Source organism: Ceratina calcarata, unplaced genomic scaffold (genome assembly GCF_001652005.2).
Source record: "Ceratina calcarata isolate Rehan_Ccalc_2016 unplaced genomic scaffold, ASM165200v1 scaffold46, whole genome shotgun sequence".
Lineage (NCBI taxonomy): Eukaryota > Metazoa > Arthropoda > Insecta > Hymenoptera > Apidae > Ceratina > Ceratina calcarata.
The window spans coordinates 55,148-77,923 of record NW_017170028.1 but is presented as its reverse complement, the minus strand read 5'-3'; the positions used below and the strand labels follow the sequence as shown (position 1 = coordinate 77,923).

Sequence of the window (22,776 nt, the reverse complement as noted above, 5' to 3'; positions counted from 1 at the left end):
AGAAATTCTCGGAAGACGGAAATGTACGCACGCGCGTCCAGGTACCCAGGATTTTTCTGAGCGACTCGGCAGGGGAAATAAAATTAAAGCCGTGAAAAAATTAATGCGAATCGTTCCCTTGACGCTTTGTTTTTTTTCCAACGCATGCGAATTGTCGTTGGCAGATTACGGCTCGCGAACGTCAAATCGGACATTCTCTCTGCACACGTGTGTATGTAGCCGGGGATATATCGTATTAAAATGGCAGTCAAACCGTGAAGGATTATTCTATAATACAGAAAGATTATGCGAAATACTTTTAGCTCCACGAGTAAATCCATTTGCCGAGTTTTTAAGTCCGTTCTCGGCTTCTTTCAGCTTTAAACTTGACAAGTGGGCGAAATTGAAGGATTGTTATGGATCACTGAATGCTCATCATTGAAGAATTTTTAAACCTCTTACACGATACTTTTTTAATAAAAATAAATGAAATCTATTTATTATTCTCGTATGTATATTTTGCCAAAGTTTTATTCCGACGTGTCTGCAAAATAGTTACATATTCGATGGACAAAAGATGGAAATATATGCGGAAATATTTATTTCTATAACTGCTGTGTGCGCTTAAATCATTTGTTTAGAGATCGTGTGACAACGAGGTAAAACAAACGCGACTTACATTATATGTGACAAGTATTACGTGGAGCCCGCGTGCCGGTGGCAGGAACGTGATACCACGTTTCATCCTTTCTACTCTCTGGCTGTCACGAACGCACGGGGCAACAGTTAAATTCGCGCCGGGTGTTCGTCGGTAGTCAATAAATGTCCGTTCTCGACTGGAATTCCGCCAGTCCGGGTCTTTGGGAACGATGTATTCTCCATTTTTTTTCCTCTCCTGCACCGCCGTCCTAAGTACGTTAGCCAGAACCTCCTCTTTTTTTATTTTTTGAAAATCACTCGTGTGAATTCTTTTGCACAAGCGTTTCTGATTCGACGTTTTGCGTCTCTTTTTGTAGTCCGCGTTCGTTTGGTTTTCCGTTTTCCCTCACTCTACCGTACAAATTACGACTTCCATTTATAGAGAACAGGACAAATTATATTATTTCTACGTTACAGTTTTTGATAACGTCAGATCTATTATCATCATGGGATTAAAAGTAAAATCCACTCGTAAAAGAGAATAGAGACAAAGTAATCGAATATCATCAAACAGATTAATGGAGAACGGTGCAAGAGACTCGAGCGATCAAGTGGAATCGATATGAAAAAAATGGTTACAGAATAATCAAATCTTTTTCCAGCCAATAAGTTGCAGTCACTTGAACAATAAACGTGTATATCCAACCTACGCGATCGAGATCGAATTTACTTTTTATTCTGCCTCGCGAGCCAATTAACAAGAATGAATTCTGGTTATATCGAAACGTATTCTCCGACCGGAGGTACCGTAGGACGTTCGGGACAGGGCGAAATTCCGTGCGTTTTAGAGCCACGCGAGCGTAAAAGTCCAGGAACCGAAGAATATGGTCGTCTCATCCATTGTCAGAGAAAATCGACCAATTCCTATCACGAGCGGAGGGGGTGGGAAGATTCTCACGAAACTTCGTGCAACGTGATTCAGGTCGTTTCGATTTAAAATAATTATTTTTCCATCTGCCCTACGTTTGTTCGAGTTTAATTTCGTTGAGGTAAACTTTTTTATTTAAAAAATGATCGACGTAATTAATAAAATCTCTCTGTCGGCAGCAAAATATTGAGAATAACAAATGCGTAGGAATTTTTCGCATTTTTTTCAAATTGGTACTACCCTGTATGTAATTGTTTTGTATTTTTTAATAAAACAGAACACACTCGGCGTTGTGTTTGATAGTCAATTTAATTACGGTAGCGCTTGGTCCACCATCCTGGTAGCTTCCGACTCGTGTCTTTTTTATCACCGAATGCTCGTGCTTTTTTCCACTGTTTGTATAAAAAAAAATGTCAGCGGTGTTTGACAAGAGCAATCGAGCAAAAGGGGACTGAGTAATAAGCGATCACGCGTGTGATCGAATCTAAAATCATCACCGCCGTGTTAAATGTCGATACCCACCACTAAATACGTCGCGTAACACCGGAGATAAAAGTATCACGATTCTAATAAATAGAAAAGTATGCAAAACGTATGGATATCGGCAATATGAAATATATATGAAACTGCGAGGATAGTATACGAATTTCATTTTGCCCCTTGAAGATGTAATTCCTGGCAATCTGCGGGAAATAAATTCTCTTTTTCTCTCCGCTTTATTTCTCTTTTTTTTACGACGCGGCTACAATTTCGTTGGCCTTGTACCACGGATAAATTACGAGCTCGCCCCTAATAATTCTCACGAGACAAAGGCTCTCTCCCGGGCTCTTTTTGTCACGGTTCATCGACCCGCACACGTCGTGGCACACGTGCAAATCCATTACGCGTCCCGACGCGCGTTAATCCCGCGGAGGATTTCGACAGATCTCTCTTGCTCCTGTCCGGGCCATCGTTTCTCACGGCCTTGACTAGCAAAGAAAAGAGTACAAAAGAAGACAAAATAAAATGAACAGGTTCGACAAAAAATTCTATGGCGCGACGAACCGACTCGTTTGCTGATTTATCACGCGTGATCGAGGGCGAGGGAAAACAGGGCCACGCTGGCCGAGTATCGATGGGCAGACTTGAACAACAAAACTGCCTGCGTCGCGAAATTTTTGCCCGCCGAGTAAACTTATGTACATAGAACTATACACGTTTGAATAAATGTACGGACGTTCCGTTTCATTTCAAATGTGGGACGAAAGCTCAGTACGATTACACGGGAACCGCGGCGTTCTCATTATTTCGCTAGATTCTAAGTGGCCCTCGATGAAGGAGAAGAAAGGAATACGGCGCAAATTTCGCTGTAATAATCTCTCGCATGGACGAGCCTGAATTTTAGGAACATTCCCGTATCTTTCGGTAGAGTTCGCGAAGGTACACTCGTATCGACTAACGGGCGTCGGATTATTTGTACGAGAATTTTTCCCAACAGAATATTTTACTATTTTATGGATTAAATCGAGAAGATTATGCTAGTTACCAACGTTTCATGTTTATAGAACAGCGACCTGGTTATTTATATTCAAGGAATTAATAATATCCTAGGAACGAATAAAGTCGCGGAGGGTAATATTTCATAAAAGGACGAACTGGTCCAGGAACGTTAAAAGCTTCTAAAAATCATGTATGTAATCTTAGCCGAACTTCCGGGCTAGTTTCAGGTTGAAGAGCATCAACATTGATCAAGGACTACAGAGATCCTTTCGCTTTCTGAAAGCTTTCGATCGTAGCTTGATCTCATCCATCCGGAAACTGGAACCCTTTCTCTCTCGGGCATGAAATATACGATGATTGATTGTAATCATGACGTCGGAATAGGACGAAATGTTACCGAAACATTGCCAATTCTGCACAACTGCGTCTGGTAATTAGGCATTCCTTTGACAAACCTGCCTTGATGTGTCACCTCATGTATGAGTCAAAGGGTGCTTCCAGACCTTTAACCCTTTGTCTGACACGCAAAGGAATTGGAATTACGAATAGAGGACGCATGATTCTTGCAACTGTCAATTCTGCTCTATGTTTGGAGAGTTATTAATTAACCAAGATTCAAATGAAACGTAGGACATAGGGATACTACCTGGAAAGCAAGAGTCAAGTTCTTTATAGAACGAGATTATTCAAGAATTGTTGTTTCATATTAGTGGAATTGCTATACCTACTACAAAATTATTAATATTGCTAGAATATAATACATTATTTCATTTTCAAAGGGGTTCATATTTTACTAAAATCGAAACTTTTATTAAAAAGTTTAAATACAATATATAATTGTTAACGTATGTTTACGTATATTTAAAAGTTATTTTTTATAGTATATTGCACCCTTGGTGCACTTAATTTGGTTTGATTTCCTGGAAAATGAAACTTGACGTATAAAGTGACTTTTTTATATGCACGAGTCTAAATACTTAGGAACGTTAAGACTGCGCAGAGTACGTCTGATTGCATCGATCGGACGAGGGTGCATTGTGATCGTGAACGTTTTATTCTGATCTCAAGGAGGCCTCGTTACTACTTTCGAGGACCATTTCGTTTCGGCTCTTGAAACAAGCGCGTTGAGAATCTCTCGTCTACACTCTACGGAAAATTCGTTCGAGCGGCATCCGGTGCGCGCATTTTTTCTGTTGTATGCATTCTGCGTTACGTAATTCCGAATCGATCTAATTAATCGAAGGAACCACTTTTCGTGGACGGGACCAATTAAAATTGGTCTGGGGTTTTGAACTACTCTTGTCGGTCTCGTCTCGTTATCAAAAAATATCTTCCATTTCGAGTCGATTGTATTAGTCAAATGATTCTGTTATGAAAATTACCTGGAGTGTAACTCACTTCAGTCAATGAATTTTCTAAGTTCGTTGCATCAGTTTAAGGGAAGAATTTCTAACTGAGACAGTTTTCAATGACATTAGAACACTTTTGAAATTACTGTTTTCCATACCCAACCACACGAATTAAAAAGAATGATTCTCACGAATCTGGAGTAATTCATGGAAGTACGATTTAAGACCGGAAGAAGTGTCCTCGCTAAGGACGTTGTTAAATTTTATAGGTCCGATTCGACAAACTTTACTGCCGAGGTTTCCATTTCTCGCACCTCAACTCGTTTCAGACCCGTTCGCTGTTTATTTCTCCCTCCTTCCTCTACTCATTGCTCGGAGAGTTCACTTTAAAATAAAAATGTTGATTTTATATTTCTTGATCGACGGTTGAATTACAAGGAGAGACCAGCTGCTCCCATTATCTTCGTGAAACTTCGTCAACTTCTGTTTCACGGTTTATCGTTGTTGTGAATTTTAGTACACTGTCAATCGCAAATGAAGTGAACATAAGTTCAAAGATAAAGTTTGGCTCTCCTTGATATTTTCAAAGTATATTTTAATTGTATATTACTAGGGTTGTTACCATATCAATACAGAATAAACCAAGAACCACTCTCATGAAATGTGTATGAATTTCTCATACATCATTACGTTTATACTTGGACAAATATTCAGTTTTGGCAGACCGCATAAAATCAATGAATGATACTTTTTCTCATTGACTTTGTATATTAAATTCTTTTATGGCTATTCCTGGACATTCTCTCCTGTTTCTTTTCTGTCCACGAGCCATCTGATACCAGTAATATTTTTCGTCTATTGTCCACGATGCCCGGTTTAGAATGGTAAACAGCGGTCAATAACAGCTGAGCAAACAAACGCGTGGAGAGAAGCGAAGATACCGCGAGGAAAAAAGTAATTTTTTCGCATTTACTCGGCTGCCAGCCGCAGAAACCAAGAGATCCGCGGGGCTCTGCCCGGATCAGTCGCCGTCGCCAGTCGATGAAATCGCCTGGCGATACAGGCAGCCGCCAACGCGGGAAAACTCACTCCCCGAGCTATCGATGATTCACGTCCGGAGCTATAAATTTGGACGCGCAAGCGATTCGTTTTATATCCGACGCGGGAACGCCAAGGTCAGAAAACTCGGTGCCCAGTCAGCAGCAGACTTTTTCCAAAATGGAAATCACTCACAGCGGTATATCACCGCTCCCTCCCGTTCAAAAACATGCGTCACGTGGCCTACGCGGATATTCGACAGAGAAAGCTTCTAGGGAGTGTTCCGTCAAGCGTAAATTCAAACAGACGTTTCATAGTTAACCGACTGCGAATCACACGCGGTCAGTCACGAATAATGTCAAAGTAAATTGGCAAACAGAATTGTTTGTAATATTACAAAGAATGAATTTTATATATATTGTTATTGATATGTAGCTGTAATTGTCAGATACATAAACGGTCCTATGCAATTTCCTGTAGTTAGGCTAAGTAACAATTTTGTTGCACGTTAATTTTTCGTTAATCCGACGAAACTAATTTCTTTCGATCCAACGTGATTCGATGTCTGGGCGATACAAGCCTAATTGCAAGGGAGGTAAGCCTAATTGCACTATTTCGTATCCCCTTAACTAAAGACGATCAACTGATTGACCCAGATTTCGCCCGGCGTGGCATTACTATGCTCCGACCGGCTTCATCACGCCGAGATTCTACCCTCTAAGGGTGAACCCGGTTAAAGACGAACCGCCCAAGGAACTCGTGTCACTCCTCCGTTCACCTTGATCCTGGCATCGAGTTCATTTCGGGAATTAATGAGATCCATACTGGGGTTGCGTTTCTCTGAATGCGGGCCGCACCGTAATTTTCTGATGAGACAGGAATCTACAGTAAGACGTGACTACAGGGAAACCGCTTATCACTTGGACAGGCTGAGGTTAAACGCGGTCAGACTGGTGTTAAAAGATTCCGGGATGTCCCTACAGTAATGGGATTAAGGCGCAGCGGCAGGAGAACCTGGCCACCCTTTCATTTGAAAGGGACGGAAGCACCCCAGTAAAAGTTAACGTACGTTTTATCAGGAAAATCCGTTTCCTGAGTACCGTTTGTTCTGTTTAACGCAAGCTCAGCCATGTTTGCTGTTTAATTTAATAACGACTTCGAAATCAGAAGTTATATGAGTACAGCGACTGCTACGTTGGTGCAAACGAAACATCGTTTTGATGTTTCGACGCCTGAATTTTCCAAATGGAAATCATTCATTATACTTTACCTGACGATTTACTATCATTAATTAAAATAATAATTCGCAACGTCATTGCGTTACATATTTGCGTTACATCATTATGCTACTTTATCCGCTGTTTTTAAAGAAGACGCCATTTACTATGCACCAACCTAACATAAAGAGCATTCGTTATACTACTTACTTTTATACAAATATAATGCTTGAGACTGTCGTATTGTGAAGTAGTTAATGAAGCGCTCAAAGAAAAGAATTGGAAATAAAGAACAGGGTTTGAATACAGCATAAGCTTCTCACGCCTTTGAACTTATCACTAGTATTCTCAAATGCGGTAGCATTAACTTCGAGAAGCCGGCTCGTAAAAAAGCGTCCACGAACCCGTATAATAACAAGAAATCATTGGTGCTTTTCAGCTTTCCCATCCTTTGTTCATCCTACACTATCAGCTGCTAACCAATATCGAACGAAACCTGAATAGACAATAAGAGTGGTCAGATTTTGCCGTGATTGGAGTCATAAATTGCTCATCAGAAATACAGTAAATAACTAAAACTCGTAGCATATATCGTTTTAAATCTAAAACAGGCATAGGTACAAAAAAACTATTATAAATAATTTACAGAATAAATCACGATTGCACAAGTTCGACTATCGATGAAGGTAGAATATCACGAATTTCATGTTCGCTTATCATTTCGAAGATTGATACGAGCAGACTGAAATTGATGCGAGAATATTATCAGATCTGGTGACCCAGGAAACGCGTTCTGGCATCGATTAGTTGGTTGTATCCTGTCACAACGCGATCCTCTTTCTCCCTTCCGTCCATTTGTGCGGATTCGCTAACCTCGTGCCTCCCGCGCAAATAAATGAAACGGTACATCGCACGTCGAAACGTGATTGTGTTCGTGCGCGACTCGTGCCCTGGCAAAAGGCCAATGCCGTGAGAAACGTCCTTTGTAATGCGCAAAAGATATTCATCAAGCTTAATACAGAGAAGAGAAAGAGAGCGAGCGTCGTTTTGCCTAGCCCTAGTCATCGGCCGAGATACACGATTTACTTTTTAATCCCTGTTCCTGCTTTTAAAAAAAAAAGATACGATTACGAAGAAGCGTGAAGAAGAAGTGATCGAACAGGATGGGAAAGTTTCTTTTGAAAGCATAAATAGTATCTGTGCAATTCCTACGTCCATAGTGGGAAAAACACTTTTGAAATTCTATAAAGGGATCTGATACAAAAGAAAATTGTAGAAACGAGAAACTTTTCTTTCGATATAAATTCTCCGTATTCTTTCTTATTCGATTATTCACTTGAGAGAAATCCTACTCTCTTCAGCAGCGAGGGGAAGAGATACAATTGATGCATCCAAGTGGAAATTGTTGTGTTTAATGCTGCTGTTCTTTGGCTTGCCATTGTTTTGTCGGGAACGTTAATATCTATTCGTGCGATCTCCCTTTCTTGGAAATTCCATTCCCTGTTATTCGCAAGCAAACTTCCCAAACTCGGCAGAGTAAAATTGTCACACAGATGTTCATCGATCCGAATAGAAAAGTTTCTTTGAAAAGTTTCTAATACAAATTGTCTGTGTCCTTTGATACACGGTTCTGCAACACGAGAAGAAAGTGGAGAAACGTAGCGGTTGAATCCTAACGCCCTTCGGGCTATACGCTCGCTTCCGAGTGGTTTCCTATTTCTACACGCTTGGCCCAGTCTGACCGCGAACGATCCGTCTCCACTTACACGCTGCTGCTCACCAGCTATCGCATCTCACTTTTGCTCATTCAAGACAGAATAATTACATTTTTTTTTCATGTATTCTAATCAGATTAACGAAATTTATAGTTTCTAACAATTCAGTTTTAAAATGCGCAGCAAATCAAAATCTAACCGCTGTTTAAATAATAGAACTTTCGGCTAATGCAAATTCAAATGTGAACGGTTGTTTATGTTCGCAACTGTTAACGGATATTATACACCAGAAGTGGGGAACGTGTGGCCCCGAGGCTGCATGCGGCCTCCGTGAATTTCTTGTGTGGCCTTCTTGTACAGTTTCAAATGTTATTTATATTTTAATGTACTCAACTACTTTGAAGCAAGAAACAAATGCAAATATCCTACTAACTTAAATTTTCCATAAGATTTTAAAATTATTTTCCTTATTGCTATGTTAGTTATTTATAACTTAATATTATTATTTTTATTTGAAGTGGTATTTAAATATGTAGCCGTTTATTAAAATTTAAAGATAGAAATGAATATATATATGCATAAACAAATAAAAATACCAACAGTATAAAAGATTATAGCGGCCTCCTTTATTACTGCCTAATGCGTAATCCCCACCTCTGTTGTAGACAATACTCATTGTCAGTGTCATATGCCAATATTGTCTGTGCTAATCAAATTCAGCTATCCGATGCGTTAAGCGATGCTAAGCTTTATCAAAAGTTCGAAAATTAATTACTGATCGCTAACGCGATTCGATCGCGAAAGCAAGCTGGAACACGAGGGTTTTGCGTTATAATTATAACATCATAAACGTCAACCGTATACCAGAAGAGAATGGGCACGTACTCATGGGTTTGTTAGCTCTTGCCGCGTTCGCCGTACAATTAAAATCCGATTCACCGAATTTCAATCGTCTATTCTATAAAATTTCATTAAACCGATAGCACGTTGCAGTAATCGTGGCCTGTCGTACAACGTTCAACACATACTACGTTGGTGTATGTATGGTCTTCCTGCAGCAGGTAAAAGTCACGTGGACTATCACGTGTTTGATGTAAATAATTTAATTACTTTCATACGGTAGACAATCAAATTTATCACTGCTGTTCCGAGTAATTCGCTTGGCTGCTCTAATTTGCTTTCATTACTAACATCGTGTAAATTGATTTAATTTGCTTTTTCATCGAAGAAAAGCATATTTATACTTCTACATTCCTTTATTTCATCATGCAGTTTGGATTGCCTTTGTGCGTTGTCAAATGACAGCGTTGCTACATGGTTAAGAGTTAAATTACACGAATTTCTGGGTGTCCCTGGTGGAAAATTGCTCGCAGCTCGGAGATTACACAGAAGGGAGAAATTTTACGCGCATTTTTAGCGCGAGCGGTTAAAAAAGAAGAGGAAGGAGAATGCTCGGTGGTCGCGAGCGTCGGAATACCGTTCTGAAATTCGAGCAAGTCACAGTGGGTTTTGTGCCGGGGATAAAAACCGATCACCGAATCGATCGACTCCGTCGCGTCTATCCATCAGCATAATTAATTTATTCCTCCGCTCGAGAGAATTAATTATAATATTTTTCATAGATATGGACAAACAGTTTGCTATAATATTCTTGTAGATTTTTCGACTTTAAGTTATACGGTTCCCCTGCGGGTCATTTCGTAATTCTATGAGAACAGAGAAGAAATGAATCTGGAACATGAAAATGATGCACGAGGTCGGGAGATGTTTTTCCACCTATGATTATGAATGGCATTTAAATTGAAATTAAAGATGGAATTGTTTTTAAATGCTCTTCGAGTTTCCTTACGACCAGATGTCCCAGCTGGAAATTTAATTTCATGCAAAAATTTATCTCCTGTCTTCAAAAGAGAGGAGCTAAAATCGCCTGAAGCCCGCGTACTCAAGGAGGTTGTAGAGTAGCAAAACTATTTAAAAGCTCGCTGAGTTCAAATTAAAGCAGGAACTTCCGCCGTGATCGCGTTTCAGTACACCGATAGGAGAAGTCAAAGGAGAAGCGCAGGGAAGAAGAGCATTTTCTACGAGATTCGTCCCTCACGCTAACGAAGGTCTACGGACCGGCGCTTCTAATTACTAATTAGATTAGCACGACGCGACGCGGGCCGACGGTCTGCCTTCCCCGCGATGCTCGTCGATTTCCTACGATGGCACATCGACTTTCTACTTCCGCGATCAATCAGACCCGTCGAGAATTCACGTTACGCCGACTACGCTGTGAAACGGAACAGTGCGTCTCTGCCCGGTTAAGGTATAATTTTAAACACAGTCTGAGCGGGTTTTCGCGAGTCGACGCCGAAAATTTGCATACTGGTATCACGTTTAACTTGCAGAAACGGAGTATGAATATTTTAGAGGAGCCATGTGAAATTTTTTTGGTAAAACTCGTACTCCCCGAATGACTTATCCACTTTGCGTGCAATTAAAACCTTGGAAGCGGAGAATTGTGGTCGGACTGTTCCACGCAAGCCGTTACCGTTAATTAGGATTAATTGAGCAGGAACGCCATTATAGCGAGCTCGCAAGGTGATAATCACTCGGCTATTAACTAATAAGCCTATGGGCAGGTTCGCAGCTGTCGTGTAACTTACGATTACCAATCTCGTTAAGTTTTAGAGAATTACCGGATGATTCACAATCATTTTATTTCCTTTCATCATGCTTCCATTTGTCTTAAATTAGGTAGATAACAGAAGTCAGACATTAATGTATATAAAAAAAATGGTACAAATGTAGGGATATTCGTTACCAAAGTACGAATATTAAAATACATCATGTTAATATGTTTTATTTCAAATTGCAGCAGAACATATTTTTTAATATCTATCACTACAGTCATATATTAATATTTAACTAAATGATGTATAAAAAGAGTCAAACTAAATCTGAATTAATAACGGAAAATAATTTTATTCGATGAGGCAATGAAAAGAAAAAAGTGCTTAAACGTTCGACGCGAGACGTATCGCGTGACTGAGCAACGCGATTGTTGGTTTCTCATGATGACTTATCAAATGAACCGGCAAGTATACGAAGCGACGGCAAACATGCATCAATTATATTTCGATTTGTTTACGAAGTAACATGCGCCACTTTAGCTACTGAAGAGCGCGCGCTACGCGAAGGAGATTGGTGGCTGCAAGCAAATTGAAAGGCACCTGGCCCGCTGCAAGCTCCAAATCCACTGTTTGCGCAACATCGATTGCAACGCTCGTTCCCGTACGTCCTCTCTGTTTTCATACAATTCCCTTCGAGGCTGCGCACCGTCGATATCCGAATGGCTGATTGTCCAAACACGGTGTAATCAGATCGACCGTTCCCATGCTTCGTGATTCATCTTAGTTCGTTACTTAATTATTCAACGTCAGTTATAGTGCAAAGGTTACCCTCTCGATCCGAATGTTCTAATCTGTACGCTGTTCTGTTTAAATCCTTTGAGATACATCGAATTAAGTAGTTCCTTATTAATTCTGATAACCGAAATTCTATCGTATCTTCAACGGCAACTGAATTCAAAATGAAATTGTATTCCGATAATCTAATGCAGCTGTGTGCACGTGTGTACTTTTGAAAATTGAAGTTTAAAATATGGAAGGATCGAGCGTTGCGAGTTCTAAATGTCAGATCTTTTGAAAATGGAATCCATCACATATTTGGCAACGAATTATTCGCGTCAGACGTGTTGCAAGTAGTGAATGCATAAACAAGCAACTCGACGCGAAGTGCACATAGAATATTCTACAGGTCTGTCGCTCCAGTCCCGTTGTCTTCGAGTAGGCGATTTTCCTCGATGCAGTATATATTTTCCGGTACGTGAAAAGTTCAACACCGTTGACTCGCTACGGCAGGGTAACCTGACCACCGCTCGGTTGACCCGTGTCTCCGAGGAGGCACCGTTGTATTGGCTGCTAAAGAGGGCAAAGGAATTCCCCGACAGCCAACTGGATTATGCCTTCCCCTTTCTTTTTTCCCGTTGCATTCCAGTTTCCGGCGTTCCGCTGCTGCGGTCAAATTAAATCATCCGATGAAAGTTTCGCCCGGCGACAGACTTCCTCCCTGCCTCGTTCATCATTGAAGTTTCTTTTTCCATCTTCGCGAAACGAACTACTATTCGAAGTAGCTGTCAAATGTTTCGCCGGGATTTCCAAGCTTTGCCAAACTTTACTCGTCTTTGTTAAATGCGTAGTGTACACGTTTCCATTAACTCATGTACCGTCACTGCCATTTTTTTGATCATTAACATCAACCCAAGTTTTGCTCATGCATATTTCACCCAATTAAAACGCCCATATAAAACGCACGTAAAAAAGAAATTACTAAAGGTTTTACTCATTATCAACAAAATAAAACGTTATTATTTTCTTTGTTATGTGCAACGTATTTTCCCTATGCAATTTGAGAGTGCGACCGGTCTCGATATAATGAACGACAATGAAACTGGTACATATGGACGGCAGAAATGTATGCAAATGTATATGTGGCCGAGAACGAATGCTCACGGGCCGTTACAATGAATCGCGCGTGCAAACAATTAGATCGTTGTCTCGCGTTCGCGCTCGCTAGTAAGTAACGTTTAATAATAGACAACTGGAGCGTTCGGCTTCGTTTACAAAGAAAATGCGCGGGGTTTATTTTTGCGGTGCCGGAGGTGCGAAGAAATATTCCCGACATTCGGTATTCTTTGCATCCACGAAACCGAGCCAGAAACCCGTGCGGGGTGTCGTGTCGTTTAACATTACAGTAAGACGCGGCCGTTTCCCTTGCAGAAACGATCGCTCATTCTGATCAATGGCCTGTACCAAACACGCCCGGCGTCCGTTTCCGTTCCACGAGCCTATCGATCGCTGGCTCGTCTCCGCAATCGAATATGCATCGTTTTTCACCGATGAAAATTCATACGCTTCCACCTCCGTAAATTTTTGCAAATATTTATTCCTCGTACAAGTGACTCTCTTTTATTTAGAATATTTAAACTCGGCCTAAATCGTCTTAAAAATTTCAAAATTTATCTCTCCGTCAGTTGATGATAGAGTGAAATATTTTAACTGTGACACTTAAGATTTTCAAGACTCTCTACTATGAACACGTGCTCTGACCTATGACCGATCTAATAACACCACAAGTCCAATCGCTAGTCGTTCGTTGCAGGTCGCAGCTTTTGTCCTAAGAAAAACAATGGTACTCTAGTTGTAATCGGGTACCCAGTTTTGAACCAGCTTTTCCTATTCCCGCGCTGAAAACGATTGTATGCCCCTTGCGAAGGATCAGCGAGCGAAACGAATGGGTTCTTGCGATAAGGAAATTGCGGCCGTACGCGATTCATCGGCTGAAAATTCGAAGGGCTGCGTGACCCCAGGCAATGACCTGGCTTCCGGAGATAAGGGTCCGAGATTCGCGGAACCCTTTAGTTGCATCTGAAAAGCTTCGGCCTCGCCTCGAACGCATTAATCATTCCCTATCACTATATTGTTATCGATGTCCGAAGTCTATCCGTATTCCTATCGAAATTGCCAGTCAGGAGAAATGAACCGAGGAAATTGAGTTTGCAAAACAACATCCGATTGAAATTATACTTTGAAAATATTTCTACGTCGACAGGCTGTTTGAAACGAAATTGACAAAAATTGTTCATCTTCAACATTTCGGAAATTAACTTTATAAACAGTCCAGTTGGACTGAAATTGGAATGAAACTTAACTGGTCGGCAAACGTGGATTTACATGCGATTAATTCTTGCCGCGGCGGAACCATGTGGCAATGACAAGGGTAGATATGAGAATAACGGGAGGAGTCACGATTTTTGCTTCAATCCTTGGCGAAATTTATGCGGCACGAACAACGTACGTGTATGTATGCACGTACGAGAAGGTGCTGGCTTCTCGGAGTATAAAACGCTCTCACGCGGTACCTACTACTGTGGGCGTTCCCTGAGTGCATCGCGCGAATTTACTAGGGATCGTTCAGGGTCTACGAACCAAGGGAAAAATCAATGCAACGCGGCCACCGCCGAACACGCAACGAGAAACGAAGCTTCTGGGTAAAGGACCGCGTGAAGCAGTTAAAGTTAGCCAAAGAAAGACTGGAACAATCTCGAATTCGCAGGATATATGACAACACCTGTTATAATAATGCATGTATGATATAGAATGCATACGACGCGTAACGGAAATGGAATGTAACGAGTTATATGGAGGATGTTTTAAGAAAAATAACAGGTGCAAGACGTATTGCACTTACCGACATCCTGGATATTCCTGTCATGTCTTCCCTCGGTGAAAAACTGAAACAGAAAGAGAACAGAATTGAAACGACTATCAAGGACTCGAACGAATTTCTTTCTTAAATGCAAAGCAGCCCGGCGAATCGAACGGTTTCCCTTTTGTAGCCGCGATAGAAATCGCAGTTCCTTTTTTATATATCCTTGTTAATGGAGTACGTTCGATGGGATGGATACACTTTCGACGAGGAGCCAAATGGATCGAACCAAGGGGACGGCTTTTAGCATGGGACAGGCTCCGGGAGAAGAAAATTTATTGGTTTCCTGATGGCGGCCACCGAAGCTCGGTAATAAAATATTTTTTGCTAGGCCCACTGACGCACCCTCCTTCCGCGCTTGATTGTCCAATCATTCTGTTCATCAGCGAATGCTTTAACATTTATTTTATATGCCCTACGTATACTTTTACATTCATTGTGCCAATTGGGATTTATCGTACAATCTTCTCCATACGCTTTTATATTTATTGTGGAAATTGAGATTTATTTTAATCGCATATAAAGTACTTTAACAAATTGCCAATTTGCATGCATAAGTTTAATTAAATTTATTATTGGCTGCTTCCTAATTGCCATACAACAGAGTACGAATTGTAGATTATAAAATACATTATTCGATGCAAGCTTTGATGAAAATAAATAGTTAAATAATTTTCAATGTTTCAAAGCGAAAATTCTTTTCCGTAGCGCACACTGAATGTAAACCACGGTTTCAGTCAAAGTAGAAGCCTGAAGGGGTATAGAAGCCAGGAGAAAAGGAATTTCAGAGTCGTTCGGCGCGCGACATTCCTGGCTGCACCGAAAGGAGCTTCCCGTATCACAAGCAAAAGAGAACCACCGACACCGTCGTCCCGACGAATCGATACAGGAATGTGTATCTTTCGTTTTGCTTCGCTTCAAGCCACGAGCGGATATACTATACGTTGTATCGTCGCTGATCAATCTCAGGATGCGAGTTAAATCGTGCGTGTGAGGATCTCCTTAAAACGCTGGAAAAAGCTTCTCGACCGAATCCTCGTAACGAGAGCTCTCTTCCGATTTTCTCTCGGATCGCCAATCCGGTTTGCGCGGAACGTTCAAGACGAAATATAAATATAGGATTCGTAGCTCTCCAAACGAGCTCGGATGTTTTTTTACATCCCATCGATTCTGAGAGATATATCTGAATCAACCTGGAAATTTGTTCTCCGGCTGTGGGAGAGCTTTTTACGCGAGCGAGGGTCGTGTCTCGGAGAAAATTCGTCGAGCTTCTTTTGGCGAATCCACGCGCGGTGAGAGATCCCCCTAAGTAAAAACGGAACGCGGTGGAAATAGATTTCAGGCAACGACGTGATGATACGTGTAGAGCGACGGAAAATCGTTGCAGCGTCGATGATGTGTAATAGCTGGTACGCAGGTAGCAGCGTCGCGAAATGCTGTCATTTAGATGCAAAACAAGTTACTCGGAGGGGGAATAGAGATGTTCACGGCGCCGTTTTACGGATGAAAAAAGATATCCGAGGCTTTGTGAGGTCTTCAATTCTCATGGAATATTGGATCTCATGGAATCATGGAAATGAATATAAAGAATGGTAGCGCGTGGATTATCTCCTATTTTCTCGATTCATATTTATTTGCATGTTTTCAAATTCATAAATATCCATGCGGTTGAATATCGAATTATTTATCTTCATTTGGGGAATTCGATTATCAGACAGAATGGATGGTCTATTGTTAGATCGGTCAGATCGTTTCTCAACGTATATTTCTTTATTATAAAGTGAACTAGAAATGAAATTGTTTCACGTATAAAAATAATCGTTGAGAAGTCTCATCGAGGATTGGTTATAAAATTTAAAAGGGCGATAGTCTGCCAGCTTTATTGCAAAAGCTTGGCCTCTTAGTTTATTGACTACGGTAAGTAATTGCATTATAGTTCCAATTTAGATGTGAAAGTGCGGCAGTGCAGCGAATATTAATGGTCAAACAGTATATTAATTGTTCCCCGATTAAATATTCAACGTTACTCGAGTAATAAACAATCGAATATACAGTTTTAGTAGCGAACACAGGCTCGATGATTGATTAAAAACTGGCATCGAAGTTTAATAAACGTTTTGCTTCGCGTCTGTTTATTAGTGGAAGCTCAAACGAACCTAGATACAACTTCAACGATCGATTACCCTTAATTGTGAATTACTGATCGGAGGGGCGGAGGAGAGATTCATAATGGAGCACCCAGGGCGAAATTAATAATGACGTTCGTTCGACTTCGACGATCGATGACTGGTCTAGACGATCCGTTGCTTTCTTTCTACCCGGATGCTAGCTGCGAAACGAACGTCGAACGAAGGGAAGAAGAAGGAACATTATCTTTTCGTTCACGTGGAACGCCCTTTAACGATTGACAGCGCGTTGAGCCGTCGCTTTTTATCGCTCACGATCCGACTACCCTTTTCCAGAAGAAAGAAACGCGACGATAACAGTGGCAGGAAGTGGGCAAAGCAAGAGAAAAAAGATGGAAACAAGGAATCGATAACCTTCGAATGTTTCACGAATTTATTACCCTCGATCCTCTGAGCTCGCGAACTCACACGGACGTCAAGCCATTGAGATTTATGGCGACGCCGAAATCGAAATAAATTCCCGACGAGATTTGTTTATTGCGATTTCTTAGACGTATAACATCGATACCAGTTTTCCACAGAGAATCAATGTCTGCTTATAAATTCGATACTCCCGTTTCCCCCGTAATTCAGTTGAGAGATTTACAATCAGAGTGTTTGAATGGCTGGATTTATTAACGCGTTATAATGGACCGTATAAGAATTGGTACGCTGGCAGAGTCGATAAGAATTGAGATTTAAAGTAAACTAATACTTATTCATGTTGTCAAAAAGTCTTGAAAGTATTCGGTTGGCTGGTATACAATAATATGTGTTTCACAAAGCTAATGAACGTCGAATGAATAGTCTTGTTAACGTAATTAAATGTACTCATATTTTCCAGAACTTTTTCATAAAATCTAAAACCATTGACACAAGATAAAATAATTGTTACAAAAGACGCGCCCACAGTTATTGTATCCAATGCCTCGTAACACCGTCCGTTGAATAGTTTGTTATCGAGCAGCTTTTCATATTCGATAGACTCGACGATAACGTCGGCAGAAACGGGTAGAAGCTCGCTTTATCACGCGTGAAACTATTCACCAGGAATATTCTACTCGCTGCCATTGTACGCTTCACATTGTTCGCAATTAAATATATCCGTTCGAACATCCCAAAGAATCGGAGAAAGAATGACGGACCTCGATCCCCAGCCAAATTCATTTGTCATTTCTTCATAACAATGTCGTAGTCACTTTTTATAAACATGGCAGAAGAACTTTTAATTGACTGATATTGCGTCGCCTTCCAACGAGCCTTCTGATTAACGATGCGCTGTAATTCCACTATATGTATGTAATTAGCGCCTAGCGGAGCCAGGGCAATTAGTCATTTGAACGAATGCGAGAGCACGCGGGATATTGTTCGGTACACAATTCGGTATACTAGAGTTATAACTTCCCATGATACATGCTACCTTTTCTCTATTTTTACCACATTCTGCAATACTTGTAAGTTTCTCCTTGCATGAATCATGCTCCGTTATTTCTGGATAAAAAAAAAAAATAGCACGGGAAGCCCTTGATACTAGTCGATGGTCGCGGAGTTAGAATGAAATAGTATGACAGATGAGTTATAGCAGGTACCACGGTTTAGCGTTCGTTTATTGCATCCACCGAGATTCGAAGCCATAAGGCTTGAAAGGAGAAGCGTCTAGAAGTTTTCCATGCCTCGACTCCCTGCTGCTGACAAAGGACGATTTCTCTTTTGTTGACACGTGAAATGCGCTCCGCGGCGAAGAGGTATCAACCGGAAATGGACACCGGGAAAAGATACTTCTAAACGGGACACGGAAAACGAAGAGAAACGAGTTTCACCGTTACGAACGTCATCCCTTTCTCCGGTAATCACCGGGGCACAAGCGACTTGAGAAAACGTTTTTAATAAAACCGTTGGAAAAATGGTACAAAAATTTAATAAAAGCGGAACGATCAATAACTGTATCGAATTTAATAATCGTCTAGCGCTCATTAAAACCACTGCTTGGAATAATTTAAAGATCATGAAATATGAATTTTAACTTTTTCAATTGTATGAGTCGAAAAATCTCTGCCAAGACTTAAGAAATATGATAAAAAAAAGCTATGTCCAATATTTAAAATAACTGGTAAGGATGCAAAAATGGTTTTAGAATACAACATTTTTACAAAGCAATTTTTTCTGATCTCTGCTGTAGTTGTATAGCAAAGTATGAAAGAAGAGTATCATAGATGATGGTCAAATGATAAGGAAGCCTTAAGGCGAGCTTAACAAGGAGATCGTAATTCTTGAGAATAAAGGATAACGGGTTTATTTAGCTCAGAGCCTCGTACACAATGTATGCATTCTGAACATCCAACATCTTCGCCACCTCCAGCTTTCGTATGCGTATGCGAGATGTGGATGCTTTATCGTGAAGTCGAAGGAAATTGCACGACTGCAGTACGAAAGCGGGCGGTACGTGCACGCGCGTCTGCGTGCTCGAAATTGAGGAAACTCGGGTGCGGAAACGTTATTCGCAGGAACCGGTGCAATTCTTTCCGTAATTTATACATCCGAGTCGAGTTACTGAAAATAACTGGCGACACGTGTAATGGTTTTATTACCGACCGATGCAAATTATAATTCAGAGCGCTTGAGATGAAAATATATACAAACTTAAAAATATGGAGCATGTTTCGTACAACAGATTATTTGTGAGTCAATTAATTTATTAACGTTACCCAAGCGACCGTAATCTAGTTATAAATAACGTACAATACCGTCGAAACCTCATAATTAATTTACATTCATATCTTCCTGTTTTTAAATAGATTTGGCATCTACTTTGCATTTTCAATAAAAACCACTATCAGAAACGTGAGAAGTAATACACAACTTTACACGAGATCCGCTCAAAGCTTTCGCATTCGGATGCATTTTAAAGTAGTTAAGGTAGTCCCGGATAAGACCAGGGCTAGCCGACCTCGTTCTGAATATTAATTGGACAGGAACCATTTTAGATATTCGTGTAACGTGTATGAATTTCAGGGAAAAACAGCGGAACGATTGGAATCCAAAAGAGGTCGTTAACATCGGCAATTGTACAGATGCTCGAGCAATGACTTAATGAATTCTAAATCGCGTCATTAATTATTCTTTTGTGAAGAAACACGGAACAGTAATATTTCGTATCTCTCCAGAAATAAAAAATGTTCATAATCTATTCATCCAGAGTCCTTTGGAGAAAATCCCGCTAAAAAGACCTTGTCCTATTTAAATTCTCGCAAACCGATGAGAGTCCTTTGTTCCTCTCGAAAGCTCGCAAGTAAGGATTCGCAAAAAAATTGCTATATTTCGAAGACTACTCGATGTAGCCATCTATAAATTGCTCACGATTTCTCCGTTGCCATCTGTGATGCGCTACACTTGCTTTTCTCGCAATAAGGTAATCTTTATACCTCTATTGTGCAACCAATGCTCGTTGCTTCGATATTCTTAAGTCGCGTACAAATGTTCGTTCATTGTAACGTTATCGAGAGAGGTCCTCTTCCCTTTCTCTTTGTGAACGTCTCACTGTCTAATATTTAACCATTTTTCCACATTATAATCTTGATATCTAGAGTTATATTTGGAATAAAATATGCATAGACGGTTCGTCATCAGTTATTTTTTGTTGCTCACATAAGTTATGGCACATTAATTTGGAGAATCATAGACTGGCATGCCAGGAAAAGAACGATCGTAAAGCTATATTAAAATTAAGCAAGGTGGTTACGGTACGATTTGCATATAATCGGAATTAAACCGTGCCACGACGTAAAAGAAGTAGTAACGCAGTAGAACTGGCGCGGCGCCAGCTCCTTCTTATGTTTTTCGCGAGGCTCGCCACTCAAAGGCAACGCGATAAATAATAATTAGGAAGCATTGCTGGAATTTCTTATTTTAATTTCTGTGCGATTATTTCACTGAAACGCATTCGATCCCGAATTGAAAGATTTTAAACTCACCATCTCTGTCTTTACGATAATGAAATGATCATTTAAGAATATACATATAGAAATAATATAAATCATTTGAATAAAATATGTGATATTTTAAATATGTTTGCAGTAAAAAGAGTAACATACTTCATGTGCTCAAACTTAATAAAATACAGATGGCGTACGATTACGTGCTGGATGCAATGCCACCGTCATCCTACAATTATTCCGGCTGTAGCTACGCCTACTGTGTAAATTACCGTCCGGAACTGTCATCCACAAACGTAACTATTGATCCATCGTTAAACGTTTAGCCGTAGGATAAATGCCAACATCTTATGGAACATCGTGTTACGCGAAACACTTATGGTCGATCGAAAATGTCAAGAGTCGCAAGAATTGATTACCAGTTGTCCACTAGCACATCATTTACTTACTGATTAAAGGACAGTGTCTTCTGAATACGTCAATGATAAGAATAAATATACTTTTATAAATTTGCTGATATAATAAAAGATTATTGGCTGTTGTTGAAAATAATTTCGACAGAGGACGGTTATCTGAATAGCAATCTACTCTCAGACATATTTTATTGCATCCTGAAATAAAATAGTAAAGCAAGAGGACGAGAGCCTCGCGCGGTTTGCAAGTCGTCGCCGGGAGCGTAAAAAGAAAATCGGTCGTGTTCGATCGGCTCGATCCGAAAGGTGGGAGGAGGGTTTGGGAGATAAAATCGCGCGAGATCTCGTAAACGTCCCGGTGGCTGGCAAACTTTCCCGTGAAACTTTCCGCGGCAGCAACTATTCCCCGAGGAGGAGAGACACGCTGTTTCCTTCTGGCGTGAACGAGGACCAACCGAGTTAACGTCGTGGAAATGTACGGCGTGGCTTTAATAAATCGCATCCACTGCTGTTCCCGACGACGACGACTTTCGACACAATATCGCAAAACGAAGACTGATAGCCGTGCGCGTCGATTCGAAGCTCGGTTCGCAGGTTTATGTTTGATGGAGTGAACATCGGGATCGTGAATGTTATTACCAAGGAAAATGAACGAGGTGATAACGGAATTTGTGTTTCTGTTAGAGGGCCCTCTCTAATATAATCTGAAATTCTCTTTCCACGAATTTCCGTAGTTATACTTCCCCGCGATCGATGCTAATTCCTTTACAACTGCTTTAATGCAAATTCGACAAGCGTCGCTTTTATCTCATTTAAAAGATTGTCAAATTAATAAACAAATATAATATAAATACAAGAAATCTCCAGTCTAAACATAAATATTTTTAATTATTATTCCGTCTTTTTATTTTTCTTCAATTAGTCTTCTATGATTCGTAATTTTCCGAATTAGAAATGTTTTTAAAGAACGAGCTTCGCAGACTTCTGCCAAACGAGTTTTTGTAGCAAGACCGGAAGAATGGAATACACGCCGTTCTATTCAAATTCGAAAAATAAACACCAGCTCGTTCGCTTTCTGATTCCGATTTCCCAGCATTTACTGACTTCCGGTTAAACAGCGTTCAACAAGATGGAAAGACGCCATTCAGGAATACACACAATACTTGCAATCGTGACAACCATGCCGGTTGCTGTTTAATCGCGAATCGACTTCGGTTTCCCTAACGGACAGCTTTCGCGATTGAACTCTGCTCTCTCTATTCTTTGACTCCGCGTCACTTGGATTCGCAGAACAAAAGAGATCAGTACGATAATCGAAACTCAATCCTCTATCTCCTGAGCTCAAGTGACGATTTCCTACTTTTAATTAAATACCTAAATTTAGTGCAGAATCTACTCTGTCTTTTATACTTTTCTGATACATCCCGTAACCTAAAGGAAACTTTCTTGTATTTGCTGTACATGCGCGTAGTTGGAAGAAAAAACTGACTTCAGGAAATACGAGCCCTAAAAATCTGGAATTTTTTACGCCTTTTAGAATATATTTCGATATTTTTCGATATTTCGACAAAAAAAAATTTTTCAATTTTTTTGAGATTTTTCCAAGGGGT

General features: G+C 40.4%; 1 protein-coding gene across 5 annotated transcripts in view; it reads right to left on the bottom strand.

The window, feature by feature from the left end:
• Trpgamma (Transient receptor potential cation channel gamma) overlaps positions 1-22,776 on the bottom strand; it is a 68,945-nt gene that overhangs the window by 26,340 nt on the left and 19,829 nt on the right. For all 5 annotated transcript variants that reach the window (XM_018028509.2, XM_018028511.2, XM_026815508.1 and 2 more), the window contains one exon: positions 14,639-14,681. The gene's annotated coding sequence lies outside the window, so the exon portion shown is untranslated. The remainder of the gene's footprint in view (positions 1-14,638; positions 14,682-22,776) is intronic.